Below are 10,692 nucleotides of genomic sequence, written 5' to 3'. Positions count from 1 at the left end.
TGTGTGTGTGCATGAAGTGGCTTACACTGTTTTAGAGAGCAGAGAGGGCAGGAACTACTAAGAGACTCTCTCTGAAACCATTGCAGGCTTTCATGATCATGATTTCCCCCAAATTTACCAGCATTTATTGAAATTTTGGTGGGAGGTAAACTTCTCTGTTATCCCAATTCTGGAATGATTTTTCATGGGGAGTGATTCATCCCCCGAGGGTGAGTGGCTGGATGGTTTGTGCCAATACAGAAGCCATTGTTGTTCAATGTGGGCAGTAAATCTAGAATGAGAGGTAATAATGCCATTTAAGAGTCTTCTGCTTTGGAATGTTTCATTTCACTTTTTGAATTAGAAAATAAGAAAAATAAGAAAGTGGAAAATTTTAGCTAGTTTCCTGTGGTTGTAAAAACCTGCTATAAATTATCTAAATTTGAGAGTTTTCTGGAAGATAAAGTTGAGTTGCCCAGTGTAATCAGCCTGATACCTGTTTTTGATGTAATTCGGTATTTTATTTTTCCTAACAGAGTTAGTGATCTCTCCTAATATTTATTTTATTTGCTTTTATTTCTTGCCGTAAGTTTAAAAAGGTTATTTCAATGTTTGTGCATTGCAAACTGAAGAGACTATTAACTTGACTGAAAGCAAGACTTCAATGAAATTAGGAAGGCCTTGACGTTCTAACAGTAGCTGTCCAACTGGTCTGAAAATATGGAAAGGGAGACAATTGGCAGAAGGTCTCAGGGAGAAAGGGGCTATACTCCTTCAGTGCTAATTACCAGCCATGGTATTTCCTGAATTTTAGTGCCCTAAAAGAGAAAGTAAATTTCCTAACTAGGTACCTGTGCGAAGATTATCAAAAGGATATTCTTCACAACAGTGTTTAAAATGTTACACTTGGAAGTATCCTAAGTGTTCACAATTGGCATTAGCTACATAACTGACAGTGTTCATTTGCAGACAGAAAAATATTGTGGAGGAATAGATCAATGACCTGGGGAAGTGGTCATAATGTATGAGGTGAAAAATCAGAATTAAGATGAGTCATTTAGTAAAGATACATAGATTGAAAATTGTGTGCTATGTGTGTAAGTCAAAAGAACAAAATGAAAACAGTTGCAATGGGATTACAGGTGATTTTTATTTTATTTATAGTTGTGTTCCCCTAAATTTTCTGTAACATTAACTACTTTTATAATTAAAAACCTTATTTTAAATTGAATTTCCCCAAATGTCCATTCTTAGATCATGAAGGATTTTATTCCTTGTTAGAATGAAGCTAAGGAAGGAGATTCATGTCCGGCAAGGGAGAAAAAAAATCAAGAGGGACAGCACTCAATAAACACCTAATTTTGTTTCTGATCTCGTGCCTGTTTGAAGCGCTCACACTTGTTTTGACTCAGCTAGATAAGTCAGCTCCTCTAAAACAGTCACAATTTCCACCAGCTGTTTGGAATGTTTGAGTTATGTTTTTGTTTTAGTGAACTTCACTGCCTATCCCTTGAGCTAGCTTATGAACAATTGTGAAGGAAGTCTTTGAGGCCGACACAGAGGAAAGCTGCTAATCTCAGGACATCCCCAAGGATTTGAAAAGGCATCTGTGCTGTTTCTGTTTTTCTTCCACGGCAGGTCTCTTGATGTCAGAAAGATGGGCCACTTCTTGGCCCCATTTTCGAAGAGTCCGTGACCACAGCTGTGCGCAGTGGCTCTGATAGACTCCTCAGGAGGCAACAGGCACATGTCACTATGAAGATGTGAGGGACAGACCCTGTGCCAGGTATACTTATAAACCTTTCCTGGCTTCTCTTTTCTAGGTAGTAATTCTTTTCCATGAGTTCAGGGTTCGTGAGGGCAGGAAGCTATTTATCGTTGGAAGCCACCAAAGGAGGGCTGCTGTCATTTTTGTCCAAGACTCTGAGACTTTCCTTTGAGCTAGAAGCTGGGGGGGGGGGGGTTCTCCTCGTATGATGTGGCAGAGTTTCTGGAAACTGATTTGGGAAGAGGAAGCTGACTTATGTGGGAGTCACCATCTTAGCTGTCATTCTCTGGCACCCCCTCCTCCGCAATGGCTTTTGAAAAGGAAAAAAAAAATGGTGAAGCTTCTAGTGGGAATTGGGATTTAGTTAGAAATATTCTAGAGTGAAGGTTTAGCTCACTTTGGAAGCTCATCTTTGCAAGTTACTACCTGTTTTAGTTTAGTATTACTTCCAGGGTGCCTTGTTCCCCTTGACCCCTCTCTCTCTCTCTTTTTTTTTTTCCATTCCTTTTGGAGGCAGACTAATCAGACCCAAACTTGTTATTTTTCTTTTGAAGGCTCTTTGCAACCATTTAATTGAGTACCTGTGAGCCAGCCACCTTGCATGACAACCAAAAAAACCTGTTACAGAGTGCATAGTTATTTTACTCAGGGACCTCATAGAGAAGAGTAAGGAAGGCAAGGAAGCAGCGTTGACGCTAAGTGCCATGCTAGAGAATTGATTTGTTAGGAAAAAAATTTATTCCATGGAGTCCCATGGGGCCTAGTAAATCTGTGGGCCTGGCAGTTCTGTCTTTCTTGAGAGAAACCACTAGAGCAGTTGGTTACTTAAACATCCTAGGTCAGAGCAATGCAAGGGTTTACTGTAGAATTCCATTAGTCAAGACTTTCCATGGCAGAAATTCAGCTCAAGTTCAGGGTTTTTTTTTTAACGTCAGGCCCTGCTAGATCCAGATGATGATGTCAGGAGTATGTCTCTTTCATCTCTTGGCTGAATTTTCTTCAGTATTGGTGTTCTTCTCTGTCACACTCTTCCCTCTGGTGGCAATGGCTACCAGAAGCCTCAGACTTCCCTCTTATTAGTTTGGCAAACTCCAGAGGAAAAAGAGGGTCCCTGTCTGAACAGTATCAATGGCTGTCTAGGGCTGACTCTCATTAGACCAACTTGTGTCATGCCAGCTCTGAACCAATCATTGTGGGCTGGGTGTGGCACACACTTATTGCACAGACCTATGTTTGAGGCTCTTCCCTGTGCCCAGGGGGTTAAGTCTGTCTTATGTGAATCATAAGGGCCGAGAATGAGGGAATGGTAGTTCCCCAGAGGAAAATGAGCTGTTTTCGGAAGAATGAATGAATGCTGGGTAGGTGCCACTGCAATAAGGCTCCTGATGTCCTTTTCTTGAAGAATTATTATAATTTGAATGGTCCTAAGTTATCAGAGTGGTTCTAATAACCTTCAACCTCAATACAGAAGGGACTGGAGTTTTGCTTTTCTGATTTCTTGTTGCCCAGAGGCTCTTTAATTCCTGTGCAAACTTCCCCACTTCCTGCCCAGCAGTGAGATCTTCCTCTCCAGGGGTTTAGGAAAGGTGATCCCCTCCCCCAGCACAGTGGAGGGCTACTTATGTTTGTATGACTAAGAGGAGTGACTCAAATGTTTAGTGCAGTGGTTCTCAAGGTTGTAGTCCCCAGCATCAGTATCACCTGGAAACTTGTTAGAAATGCAAATTTTCTGGCTCCATCCCAGACCTACTGAATCAGAAACTCTGGGGGTCGAGCCCAGACATCTGTGCTTTAACAAGTCCTCCAGGTGATTCTGATATAGTCTCAAGTTTTGAAACCACTGACTTAGGGAACAGTACAATACAGACTACTCTAGGAAGACTCTGAGGCCTTTCAGATTTTCCTGCTTTATATTCTGCCTCCCTAGTCTTCTGATCCCAAAGGAAAGATTCTTCATTTATTTATGTCCCTTGCTGGAAGTGAAGAGATTATTATGTGCTTGGCATAGAGCTTTGCAATGAGTTGCAGCTGAGAGTCTCTCAGTAGACTCCTGTTGGCCACACGTCAGGGAGTGGTTGTTTCTGGAGATTCTGTAGCTCATCTTAGACAAAGGAACTTTGGAAATCTTTCTGATTCTCTGAGGAGACATTGTTTGACCTAGACCTGGCAGAGTTCTGCTGCTGATCAGAGAGTCTAGTAATCATTTAACATATAATACTGGCATAAATGCTGGGCATATGATTGCCCATAAAACATACATGCTTCCTGCCCTCATGGACCTCCAGGTCTACTGGAAGATAAAGATATGTAAATAGGCATTAACAATAGAGTGTGGTTTGATGGGGAAAAATACAGGGTGTTTGGGAGTTCACTGCAGGCCATTTATCCCAGACTAGACTGTTCAAAGAAGGCTTGTCAGAGGAAGGGTTTTTTTTTGTTTGTTTGTTTGTTTGAAGTTTATTTGTTTTTTTGAGAGAGAGAGAAAGAGCAGGGTAAGAGCAGAGGAAGAGGGAGAGAATATGGCTGCACAGAGCCTGACACTGGGACTTGATTTTAGGAGCCGTGAGATCATGACCTGAGCTGAAGTCAAGAGTCAGAAGCTTAACCAACTGAGTCACCCAGGCGCCCCTTGGGGGAAGTTCTTTTTCAGCTGGGACCTGAAGGATGAATATCCATTTTTGGCAAAGAAAAGGAGAATGCCAGGCAATGTATATAAAAGCCTGTAGTTGAGGGAGGATTTTGATGGGTTCAAGGGACTAGAAAACACTGAGCATGGCTGGAGAGTAGAGTTTAAAGGGAGGCAAAGGAGAGGTGTAAGAACGTGAGATGGGCCAATTATGCAAATCATATTAATGAATTTGGACCTTATCCTCAGAGCAGTAGTAACCCATGGAAGAATTTTAGGCTGAAGAAGTGAGATGATGGCATTTGTTCCAGATTGAGTGCTTGAGAATAGACTGGGTAGATAGATGAAGTAAGGAAGAATGAAGATCACAGAGGGGAAGACAAGTCAGAAGGCTGTTGTGATAATGAAATGAAAGATGGTGGTTCCTTGGCCTTAGGATAATGGACATGGGGTTGGAGAGTGGTGGATTAGTTTGGGACATTGGGGTATGGTTGATGTGTGCACCAAGGGAAAGAGCATTCAAATGAGGACTCCTAATAAGGAGTAAATGGTGGTGGAATTTACTGATAGGAAACAGTAGAGGAGGCATAGATCTCTAGGAGAAAGCCGTGAGTTCAATCTTAGACAAGTTGAGTTTGTACAGTGCTCAGGAGGAGATACCCCGTGGGCAGTTGCTGTCCAGGTCTAAGCTCAGACCAGAGATCTAGATGAGAGTAAATATTTGAGAGTCATCAACACACGAATGACCCTAAAGCCAAGGAGCAGATGAGACCTTCTGAGGAGAGTGAATGGGAAGAGAGGAGAGCTTAGAGCCCAGAGGATCTCCAGTATGAAGAACAGGCAGAGGAAGAGAAACCTGTGAAAGTGACAGAAGGGTGGCTGGGAGATGTCAGAGGACAAATAGCTCTTGGAATATACTAGATGTCATGGAGGCCAAGGAAAGCAGGTTCCAGTGCTTTCTCCAAGTGCATGATTATAATGCTTCAGCTCGGTACCTGACTGAGCTCAGGCTGCATCCTCCCTGGGGAAGTCCTGCAGGGCTACCCTTCATCTGCCAGAAATCTCTGTCACTCTTCCAAATGGGCTCATTCACAGAGTCTCTTTTCAGGAAACATTGCTTTCCTGTAATTATTTTCTTAGAGAGATAAAATGGCACTTGCTGAGTCATAATTTATTTAAGGAGACCCCATCCCACACTTTCTTTCAACTTGCTGTCTCTTTCTAAGTAAAGTCAATTAGATTCCTTACATATTTTCCTCTCCTTATCTTATCTCATTCCCATTTAAGGTCATTGTATTTCACCATCCCTCTGCCCCCCAGCAGGCTCTCAGACAGATGGTCACAGACAGATGTGCACTTTGCAGTTTAAGTTACCCAAATGTGGTGGTGGCAGCAGCCTGTCTTCTGGTACCCGCCCGTAATAGTGCTCTGTGGCCAATTCAAACCTTTAGCCGCTGTTGACTTCCTTGACTAAATTATTTTCTTTCTTCTCTTTTTCTTTCTGTCTCTACAGCTGGACACTCTGGGGAGTTACTTTGGCCAGAATTAGATATGCACAGCTGATACCTCCAGCTGCACATTCTTTGGTTCTTTTGGCTTCACAAAAGCTCTTGGTGTTCTTACAATTTATTCAAGTGGGGAGCAATAGGGAGAGTGGCCCACCCAGATATTCTTTAAAAGCATTAAAAATGGTTGTTAATTTCTGTAGCCAATACTGTCAGTTGAAGGAGGTAGGAATAGCTCAAAATCTATTGAGAGGCAATACAAATATAGATATGCTTGGCAATTCATATTTTGTCACTTAATTGTTACCAATAAAATGGATGTGGTATACTAGACCTACTTATGCAGCTCACTACATGAAAAAGATTGTCACGATATTTCATCTTGAGCTATGATATTGCATGAAGGCCAGAGATTTAACCTAGTCTAACATGGCGAAAATATGGAAATTCATTCATGGGTTTAGGTATTACCTCCAGGCTGATGATTCCCAAATCCATTCTCTAGGCCTAACTTCTCTTCTAAACCTTGATGCAAGGTCTCCAATTTTCTACTGGCTCTTTTTTTTTCTTTAATTTTTTTTAATGTTTATTTATTTTTGAGAGACAGACTAAGCACAAGTGGGGCAGGGGCAGAGAGAGAGGGAGACACAGAATCTGAAGCAGGCTCTAGGCTCTGAGCTGTCGGCACAGACCCTGACACGGGGCTCGAACTCGTGAACTGTGAGATTATGACCTGAGCAGAAGTCGAACACTTAACTGACTGAGCCACCCAGACACCCCTCCACTGGCTCTTTTGACCTAATCGTCTCACTAGCGCTATTTCAGAGTCTGTAGATTCCTACTGAGCTCTTTTTTGTCTTCTCCAGGCATACTTGCTCTTACATTTTTTTCTGTTGCCATGAGCTCTACTGACCTCTCACTCAGGGCCTCTGGGTCTTCTTTGGCTCTTGGTCACCTCTACTCCTGATGCCCCTTCGGCTGCCCAGGTCTTCCCGGTCAGGCCACCAAATCACCTCCTGCTTCTTTTCCTCTCACTATGGCCAGACTGGCCCAGACCCATAGATTTTCATTGTTCTGGGACTGTGAAAATTTCCTAAGCATTAAATGGGCTTTCTTCCTTCTGTTCTTCAATATTCAATCTTATAATCACAATGCTTCTCTATTCTAAAGAATTCTGTGGTTTCCTATTAACTCCAGGATGAATCCACCAGCTCTCCCAGAAGACTCTGTAGTCCTTGAATAATTTTCAACTGCCCTCTGGAATAATCTTACTCCAGCCACTGGTGTTTTATCTTGCTTCATTATTCTAGCTTATCAAAATACTTTTGATTCTTTCTGCCACAAATGTGTTTGTTACTCAGCTCACTTTTGTATCTGTGTATGTAACATATACATGTCCTTTGCATGTGATTTGGTTGTTGATAATTAGTATTAAATATGATGGAATAAGAACACAAGGATAAGCCCTAGAGATTGCTGTAGGATTGAATTTTTTGAACTGGAAGCTAAGGTTACCATTGATCCTGGAAAACAATCCTTTGCCTTCTACTGTATCTTCACCTAAACATTGTCATGGCTCTTTGAGCGATTCCTTTATTCATTCGTTGAACACTGATTGAACTGTCCCTTTCTCAAACATAATCCTTTCCTCTCTGACTAGGTAAAGCTGTTTGGAATCCAATCTTTTATTTGTTTGTTTACATTTGAATTTGTCAAAGGTAAAAGCTGTTGATGGGTGTTGACTTCTGTGGAAAAAAGTTGGACACTTATTTTTACATCGAAGAAATAACTCAGATTTTTCATTTTTATATTGTTCTGGCTCCTATTGCAACAAAACCAACACCACTCTAAACACAGTGGGCACAAAGCCATAACTATTTTTGTATGCTTTTAAAAAAAATGTTTATTTTTTGAGAGAGTGTGCACGTGATTGTGAATGGGGGGAGGAGCAGGGGCAGGGGGGTGGACAGAGGATCCAAAGCAGGTTCCTTTCTGAACAGCAGAGAGCCTGATGTGGAGCCTGAACTCACCAACTGTAAGATAGTGACTTGAATTGAAGTCAGACATTTAACTGACTGAGCCACCCAGGAGCCCCTGGTATGCTTTTGAGGCAGAAATTTGGAAAGGGCACAATGGGAATGACTTGTTTAAGCTTCCCCTTCCCCATGTCTGAGCTAGGAAAACTCAAAGTCTGGGGTTGATTCAACAGCTGGGGACTAGAATCATCTGACAACTCGTTCACTCACGTATTTAGTGCCTGGGTGAGGAGGACTTGAAGACTAGGACTGCCAACTACAGCATCCTTCATAGCCTCCCTGTGTGGCTGGGCTTCTTCACAGCATGTGAGTAGTGTCACTTCTTACCTATTGGCTCAGGGCTCCAATGATGACTGTCCCTGTGACCCAGATGGAACTGCATTTGTCATCTGTAATCAAGCCCCAGAAGTCACACAGAAGCACTTCGAACACATTTTATTGGATACAAGTGAGTCACAGACTGCCCAGATTCAAGAGCAGGTCATATAGACCTTACCCATCAATGGGAAGAACAATGAATTTGAAGACAGGCTCTAAAGTTGTCACAGATTGTATTGAGGAATCACTTGTAGCTACCAACTTTGGAAATGTGACCCAGGGGGTCTGGTGTTTTGTGAACTTTGCCAGCTTGTCCAGTGCAGGTAACTCAGGGTAAAAATAACTTAAAGAAATGTAATGATCGGGGCGCCTGGCTGGCTCAGTCAGTAGAGCATGTGACCCTTGATCTCATTCGGGGTTGTGAGTCTGAACCCCATATTGGGTGTGGAGATTAGTTTAAAATCTTTAAAAACAACAACAAAAAAGAAATAATCACTTGCTTCTGTTAACCAAAATTCAGCCAGGGCTCAGTGTTTTTCAGGTTTGAGCTTTATTTATTTATTTATTTATTTATTTATTTATTTATTTTTAATAAAGATAAATCTTTATTCTTTTCATTTTCTCTTTAATAGGTTAGAATTGATATTTTTATTTTTGGTATTTCTTTTAAGACTTAAAAAAGGTACTTCTGAGAGTTTCAACATTTGGCAGCTGGTAATAAGTGGGAAATGTCATTACATAAACCCTGGTTTGGGTTGAGGCAGGTGGTATTTTTAGGGAAGTCAGTGTCAACGTGAGGCTGCAGCCACACTGACCACCTCCAGCCCATCTGCACAGACATTTCTGTCTCCCGCAAGTAAAGCCCCCTCCTTCTGCCTGCTTTGACTGCCTCCCTGAGTTCCCCTTTTTTTTTGGCCTTGAGTTTCAGCTTGACGAGTTGTCAAGAGGACTGGGCCACTGGATTCTACCTGTAAGAACTTCAGAGGCTGTGTCCATGAAGAGGGGCAGTTTTTTGCAATTATATCATCTATGTTGACATTCATTAAACAAATACACACTGAGAGCCTTTTATGTCCCAAGAGCTGTGCTAGGCAATATAATTATAAAAAGTGAGCAAAACCAGTTATAGTTCTTGAGTTTATGGAGCTTCCATGTAAGGAAGACTGAAGTTGCAACTTACCCAGCTATGCAGGAAAAGCTTATGCCAAATGGGTTTGACATTGGGAGGCCAGGGAAGGTCCCCTGAGGAAGCAACAGTTGAGCTAAGAGTTGAGACATGAGTTGGTGTTAATCAGGAAAAGAAAGGAAAGTGATCCAAGGAAAGAGAACAGTGTGTGGAAGGAGAGAACAGGGTGAGTTGAAAGGACTCAGGATGAGAAGGATGGGGAAGGACAGTGTGAGGGGAAGAGACAGTGAGGAGGAGTTGGGTGAAAGGTGTAGCTGATAAGGAGGATAGGAGCCAGACTGTATGAAGCCTGAAGAACATGTTCATGGTGTATCAGTCAGGGTTCTCCAGAGAAATGGAGCCAATAAGAGATAAATATATCATTTATGTATATAAACAGAACTAAAATAATAGATAATCTATATCCTATTATATATAATGTATGTCCTATATATATCCTATAGCTAATAAGTATAATATAATCCTATAAATGAGATAATCTATATCAATTTAGAAAGCTCGAATATCTGAAACTTATAAGACAGACAGGCAGTCAGGCAGGCTAGAAACCGTGGCAGGAGTTGATGATGTAATATTGAGGCAGAATTTCTTTCTGAGAAAGAATTTCTTCTTTTCTAGGAACCTTTGGTTTTTGCTCTTGAGGGCTTCACCTGATTGGATGAGACCCACTACATTATTGAGGTAATCTCCTTTACTCAAAGTTGACTGATTGTAGGTGTTAAGCATATCTAAAAATGTCTTCACAGCAAAACCTAGATTAGTGGGTAATTACTGGGTACTATAGCCTAGCCAGGTTGACACATAAAATTAGCCATCACACATTGTGAGGAGCTTTGTCTTGATTTTAAGAGTAATGGAAAACCCTTGAAGGAAAGAAGAGAGTGGCATGGCTAAACTTGTATTTCCCAAAAGTGCTCTATGCTGTCAGAAGAAGGTTGGTGGATGTGACCGTCACCAGGGTTCTTGTGATGTTCATAAGGCACAGTAGATCATTCATGTATTTTTCATTCATGGATGTGGTGTCCTGGCATTGAATTGGTCAGATGCTCCTCCCTGGTATGCCCTTACCATCTTTAAATTACCTCTGAGGCAGGACTTAACATATTGTTTTATTTTTTGTGTTGGCTTTTCTCTCTCAATGAAACTGGAAGGTTTTTAGAGGCAGGAAATTGGTCTTGTTCACCTGAGCATCCTTAGTGCCTAGGACAGTGTCTGGCACATGGTATGTACCCAGAAAGCATTTGTGGATGAATGAATTTGGCTGAGTTTCATGT

The sequence above is a fragment of the Herpailurus yagouaroundi genome, unplaced genomic scaffold, assembly GCF_014898765.1.
Source record: "Herpailurus yagouaroundi ecotype Mexico unplaced genomic scaffold, PumYag 139, whole genome shotgun sequence".
In the NCBI taxonomy this organism is placed as follows: domain Eukaryota; kingdom Metazoa; phylum Chordata; class Mammalia; order Carnivora; family Felidae; genus Herpailurus; species Herpailurus yagouaroundi.
The sequence above is the reverse complement of the archived record's forward strand: the minus strand, read 5'-3'. Positions refer to the sequence as shown.